Source organism: Molothrus aeneus, chromosome 12 (genome assembly GCF_037042795.1).
Source record: "Molothrus aeneus isolate 106 chromosome 12, BPBGC_Maene_1.0, whole genome shotgun sequence".
Lineage (NCBI taxonomy): Eukaryota > Metazoa > Chordata > Aves > Passeriformes > Icteridae > Molothrus > Molothrus aeneus.
Window position 1 is genome coordinate 903061 of NC_089657.1, and position 6940 is coordinate 910000.

General features: G+C 52.0%; 1 protein-coding gene across 4 annotated transcripts in view; it reads right to left on the reverse strand.

Annotated features, from left to right (window-relative positions):
* Positions 1–6940, reverse strand: part of GRM7 (glutamate metabotropic receptor 7) — a 196259-nt gene that overhangs the window by 22401 nt on the left and 166918 nt on the right. The window lies entirely within an intron of this gene.

Sequence of the window (6940 nt, forward strand, 5' to 3'; positions counted from 1 at the left end):
CTGCAGTGCCTCACACCCACAGAAATACCTGCTGGAAAGGGCTGTAACCTGTCTGGGTGTGTCACACACCATGGTGGGGCTGCAGTGCCTCACACCCACAGAAATACCTGCTGGAAAGGGCTGTAACCTGTCTGGGTGTTACACACCATGGTGGGGCTGCAGTGCCTCACACCCACAGAAATACCTGCTGGAAAGGGCTGTAACCTGTCTGGGTGTTATATACACCATGGTGGGGCTGCAGTGCCTCACACCCACAGAAATACCTGCTGGAAAGGGGCTGTAACCTGTCTGGGTGTTATATACACCATGGTGGGGCTGCAGTGCCTCACACACACAGAAATACCTGCTGGAAAGGGGCTGTAACCTGTCTGGGTGTCTTACACACCATTGGGGGGCTGCAGCTCCTCACACACACAGAAATACCTGCTGGAAAGGGGCTGTAACCTGTCTGGGTGTGTTATACCATGGTGGGGCTGCAGTGCCTCACACACACAGAAATACCTGCTGGAAAGGGATTAGTTTCCATGTGTTACACACCAGGGTGGGGGCTGCAGCACTTCACACACAAATAAGTACCTGCTGGAAAAGGATTTTAACCTGTCTGCTTGAGTTACACACCATGGGTGGGGGCTGCAGCAGTTCAAACATAAATACCCACTGTAAAGTCATTTCTAACCAATTTTCACACATTACACATAGGGCCTGGCCAGCCTGCAGCATCTCACACACAAACACCAGTTGTAAAGGAATTTTTAACCAGTTTGCATGCTACACACCACAGGGCTGGCCAGGCTGCAGCAGTTCACACACCCACCCCCTTTTACACCGATTTTTAACCAGTTTGCAATGCAGATGAGGGAGCTGAGCCCTCTGCCCTGCAGCCATCATGATGTCCCACACAAATGCCCTGCCTGATCCACCCACAGCCTCAGTGACAGAGACTCCCAGGGGCCTTAACACAGTTCCTACAGGTTTAATTGTGATTTATGCAATTAGGGCACCCTGCAGCTGCTGCTGTGCCCCAGGGGGGAACTGGCCTGACTGGAGCTGCCTCAGCCTTGGGTCCAACCCTTCCCCTCCATCCCAAGCAGCAGCAGCTCAGGAGCTGGGTTTGATTTCTCCTGCTGGGAAGGGGTTGAAGGTGAGATGATTATTTGATTATTTAATCAAAGGGGTCTCTGGCAGCACCTCCAGAGCTCCCACCTTGCAGATGCCGATGGGAGATAAAAGGGAAGCAGAAAAGAGCATTTGTAGAACAAGGAGGGATGAGTGACACACAAAGCTTCTCATGACAAATGGAAGCAGCCTAAAGATAAGGGAAACTAATAGATATGCTTATTATGCAGAGCCTCAGTTTTATGTGTTTTATCTCTGCTTTGTGGTTTTACCAGTCAGACATAAAAATGCAGTTTACGTGAAACTATTTCATTTCTTATTTCACTTCTTCTGATAAATTCTCGGGAAGCATTTTAGATGAATGCAAATGGGTGACTTAAAGTACAAAGGATCAGATTTAACTGACAATGGGACTCTAATAACTCATGCGTGCCTTTTACAGCTGCCTGCTGAACCTGGCAGCTCCCAAACCTGAGATTAAATTAAGAAATTAAGATGCAGATTTAGCGAGAGATGCTGGAACTTAACATGAATGAGAACTGGGACCGAGCTCATCCAGCCTGGAGGGGAGAAGGCTCTGGGGTGACACAAGTGTGGCCTTGCAGGGCCTGAAGGAGCTACAAGAAACTGCAGAGAGAGAGAGCATTTACCTGGGACGGAGGGACAGCACAGGGAATGGCTCCCAGTGCCAGAGGGCAGGGCTGGATGGGATCTTGGGAATCAGGAATTGTTCCCTGGCACAGCTGGGGCTGCCCTGGATCCCTGGCAGTGCCCAAGGCCAGGCTGGACACTGGGGCTGGAGCACCTGGGACAGTGGGAGGTGGCCCTGCCATGGCAGGGGTGGCACTGGAGGGGATTTAGGGTCCCATCCCATGACTGGAAGTGTTGCCAGAGGAAATCCAGGCTTTCTAAAGCAACCTGGTGCTGGTCTCCCTGGCCACTCCCCTGCAGGGTTTGGAGCCACATCTGCTCTGACAGAAGGACAAATCCTTCTGAGGGGTCACTCTCACCCAAATCTCCTTCTCTCTCCAGCAGACTCTGACTTTTGACAAATCTTAACTTCACACACTGCATTGCAAATGCAGCGACTTTGAAGCAGGCACTGGAGAAAACCCAACCCCGAGGACATCATTCACATGCAAAAGCACCTAGATTTTATCATGGCTTTTACATAAGTGATTTCCATTTGAATTTTAGATTTTTATGTTTTCCAGATTCTTGCTTTATTCATGCAAATCACAAAAATTGCTTCCAAACCTTGAAAGAAAATTGGACTGGTCTGGAATACACACATCTAATAACGGGCAATTTTTATAGAACAAAATACATCAATGGCTAATTTTGCATGAACTGTGATTTCTCTGGGAAGCAGAGCCCTGCAGGATCAGGCCTCTGTCTTTGCCAACCCAGGAGAGATTTCCAGCTGCTGGGCCAGAAGAACTGAGCTGCCAGTTCATAGAACAACTTAACTCAGAGCTGCAGAGCTTTGAAAAGTCCCTTTAGGAGTCAGAACCCTTTTTGCAGGCTAAAGCTTTGCCTTCAGTCTAATCAGGAGCAACTGCTCCTCTTCTCTAATCCAGCTTTCTAATTATGCACTGAATTGTGTTAGGTTGCAATATGGAAATAAAGTGGTAACTTGAGATATTTTTGGACTCGTGCTATTACAAGCCAATTTATCTCACTTTTCTATGGGAATTAAAACAAATGTTCTTACAGATGAAGTAGACGGTTTATAAATCTCCCAGAAGGCTTTTCCAGGTCATCTGAAGATTCTATCTCGTTCTCTACATTATGTTGTGCAAATATAAGAATGAGAAACACTTTTTAATAAAAATTAAAATTAGCTTCCCCTGCGCTGTGTCTTTGCAAAACCATGGGAGGTGAAAGGACCCAAATGCAAATGTGCTCTGGGAGATTTGGGGGTGCAAGGGGTGGGAGAGGGCCCTGCCCCTCCTGCAGGAGCCCCGTGCCCTCCCTGGGGACCCCAAACCTGTGCCAGCACCTGCTGCATGCAGGTAGAGACATTATAAACTGTGCTTTGGGCCCTGCTGCTCTGGCCAAGCCAGCAGCCAGAATGAGAGCAGCTACACCACAGACCAGAATGAGAGCAGCTACACCACAGACCAGAATGAGAGCAGCTAGCACAACTAAACCAGAATGAGAGCAGCTACACCACAGACCAGAATGAGAGCAGCTACACCACAGACCAGAATGAGAGCAGCTAGCACAACTAAACCAGAATGAGAGCAGCTACACCACAGACCAGAGTGAAAGCAGCTACACCACAGACCAGAATGAGAGCAGCTACACCACAGACCAGAGTGAAAGCAGCTACACCACAAACCAGAGTGAAAGCAGCTACACCACAGACCAGAATGAGAGCAGCTAGCACAACTAAACCAGAATGAGAGCAGCTACACCACAGACCAGAATGAGAGCAGCTACACCACAAACCAGAATAAAAGCAGCTACACCACAAACCCTTCTGCTAAGAGAACCACTTGCACCTGTAAAAAACAACAAATCTGTCCCATGGCAATCAGCGAACACAATATGTAAATAAACCATCCAGAAAGAGAAGATTTGGTGGGCAGGCACAAAGGCCATTTACTGACCCACAAAGGTCATTTACTGACCCACAAAGTGAGTTTCAGTGTGTTGTTTACCAGTTAGGTTTAACAGGGTGCCTTCTGATATTTCCTGTAAAAATGAGCTATGTGAATAAAGAACTGGCTGTGAATAAAGAACTGGCTATGTGAATAAAGAACTGGCTATATGAGCAAAGAACTGCCTTTTCTGCATGAAGGAGGTGAGTCAAGTGTCAAGGTCTATAAACAAATCTGATCTGTACAGAAATCACAGGAGCTGTGCTGATCACAGCCATCAGAGCAGAAATAGCAAGGCAGGCACAGAGAGCCCTGTGGGATGGCTCAGGGAATGGGCTGCACAGCCAGAATCCCAGAGTGGTTTGGGGGAAGGGACCCTAAATCCCATCTCATCCCAGCCCTGGCATGGCAGGGACACCTCCCACTGCCCCAGGCTGCTCCCAGTGTCCAGCCTGGCCTTGGGCACTGCCAGGGATCCAGGGGCAGCCCCAGCTGCTCTGGGCACCCTGCCAGGGAACAATTCCTAATTCCCATTAACAATTTATGCCAACAAGATGAGAATTCCTCAGACAGAAGCATCTATAAGACCAGCTTGTGAGGGCAGAGTTGTGTCCCATTCCCTGTGGCAGCACCCACAGCAGGGATGCAGGGGTGCAGGGGTGCAGGGGTGCAGGGGTGCAGGGGTGCAGGGATGCAGGGGTGCAGGGATGAAGGGATTCAGGGGTGCAGGGATGCAGGGGTGCAGAGATACAGGGATGCAGGGGTGCAGGGGTGCAGAGATGCAGGGATGCAGGGGTGCAGGGGTGAAGGGGTGCAGGGGTGCAGGGGTGCAGGGATGCAGGGGTGCAGGGATGCAGGGGTGCAGGGATGCAGGGGTGCAGGGGTGCAGGGGTGAAGGGGTGAAGGGGTGCAGAGATGCAGGGATGCAGGGGTGCAGGGGTGCAGGGGTGCAGAGATGCAGGGGTGCAGGGGTGCAGGGGTGCAGAGATGCAGGGGTGCAGGGGTGCAGGGGTGCAGGGATGCAGGGGTGCAGGGGTGCAGGGGTGCAGGGGTGCAGGGATGCAGGGATGCAGGGGTGCAGGGATGCAGGGGTGCAGGGGTGCAGGGGTGCAGGGGTGCAGGGATGCAGGGGTGCAGGGATGCAGGGGTGCAGGGGTGCAGGGGTGCAGGGATGCAGGGATGCAGGGATGCAGGGATGCAGGGATGCAGGGGTGCAGGGGTGCAGGGATGCAGGGGTGCAGGGATGCAGGGGTGCAGAGGGATCGTGTCCCAGCACGTTCCTGGCAGCAGGAGGCTCAGCCACCCTCAGGAAACCTCACTCACATGCCCAGAGAGGCTCCCCTGCAGGGCCACACGCAGAGGCAGCCAGCATGGAGCGAGCAGGACTGAAAGGACAAATTCCCAATTCCCAGTGCCTGCAGGCTGAAACTGCTGCTCCTGATGTCACCTTGTCAGAGCCACCATCCATTCCCACGTCCCCAGAGCACCCAGCACAGCGAGTGTGCCAGCTTGTGGTTCACAGCAAACGTGTGGAGGAGAGCTGAAGTGAATGTCTGTATTTTAAGTATCTCAGTTATTCCAGCTAAGTATTTTATACAGCTTGTTCCCTTATATTAGGAACCTCCTTATGCAAGAAATTTGCATGCACCAAAAATAAACGTTTATGGGTTATATCCATAACTTGTGTGATAATTCAAAATAGCAAATGCTGAATTGCTCTGAGGGTGCTGATGCAGATGCAGACAGGAGGAATTTTGTCCCTCCAGCCTGCGAGAGAAACTCTAACAGCTTATCTGGAAGGAAATTAAATTAGCCAGATAATTGGACAGAGCAGCAATGGAAGAAAGCAAGTGCTGCTTTCAAGCAGCATCTGATGGCTGAGGGAGAACTGAAGCAGTGTCAGGGGCAGCCCCACGAGTCACACAGACAGCACTGAGCAGATTCCTCCAATGCTGCAGAAAGAGCTGCCTTGGCTTTCTGTGCCAGGTTCAGAGACAGCAAAGGGGCCCAGGAGCTGTGGGGATCACCTGGGAGTCACTCACCAAGAAAAGGACAGGGCTGGCCCTGGCTCAGGCCAGCAGGGGATTGCAGGGGTTTGGAGCTGGTGCTTCACTGTCCTTGCACAGAAGAGTCAAGGAGGTGCAGGAGAAGTGACCCTGCAAGGGCAGGGGGGTTTGCAGTGAGCTCTGTGCACCCCCAGCCCTGGGCAGGAGAGCAGGAGAGGTTCTGCTCCCCTGGCCCCTCCTGCTGCTGCTGCTGCTCTGTGCCCCTGGCACTGAGCTCGGCCCTGCTGGGCTGGGGATCCCACTGAGGGAGGGGATGGGATAACGGGATGGGATAATGGGATGGGATAATGGGATGGGATAACGGGATGGGATCCATGGGATGGGATGCATGGGATGGGATCCATGGGATGGGATAATGGGATGGGATAATGGGATGGGATGGGATAACGGGATGGGATAATGGGATGGGATAATGGGATGGGATAACGGGATGAGATAACGGGATGGGATCCATGGGATGGGATAACGGGATGGGATAACGGGATGGGATCCATGGGATGGGATAATGGGATGGGATAACGGGATGGGATCCATGGGATGGGATAATGGGATGGGATAATGGGATGGGATAATGGGATGGGATAACGGGATGGGATGGGATTGGATCCATGGGATGGGATGGGATGGGATCCATGGGATGGGATGGGATAATGGGATGGGATAACGGGATGGGATAACGGGATGGGATGGGATAATGGGATGGGATAATGGGATGGGACAACAGGATGGGATAACGGGATGGGATAACGGGATGGGATAACGGGATGGGATCCCTGGCCTGGCTGGTGACAGCAGAGGGACAGCCACAGCTGCAGGCCCCTCTCCTGGTGCTCCTTCCCCGCTGAGCACAGGCCCACAGGGATGGACACAGTTTGCAGTGGATGAAGGACCCAGCCAGGGGCTGCTCCCTGTGCAGGAGGGTCCTGACACCTCCCACCCCTGCTGGGGCACCCAGGGACTTGAGTCAGGGCTTGGCTGGATTTCAGGCACAGCCAGAGGGAAGAGCTCCAGAAATCCCATTATCAATCCTCAGAACTGTCTAACATCTCTTGCTTGGCATTCCAGTTTGTGATCATAGCTCTAAAATAAGTTACACATCACTAAAGGAGACAAACACAAAGTGCAGCAGGAGTAATGTACATCCTCCACTTC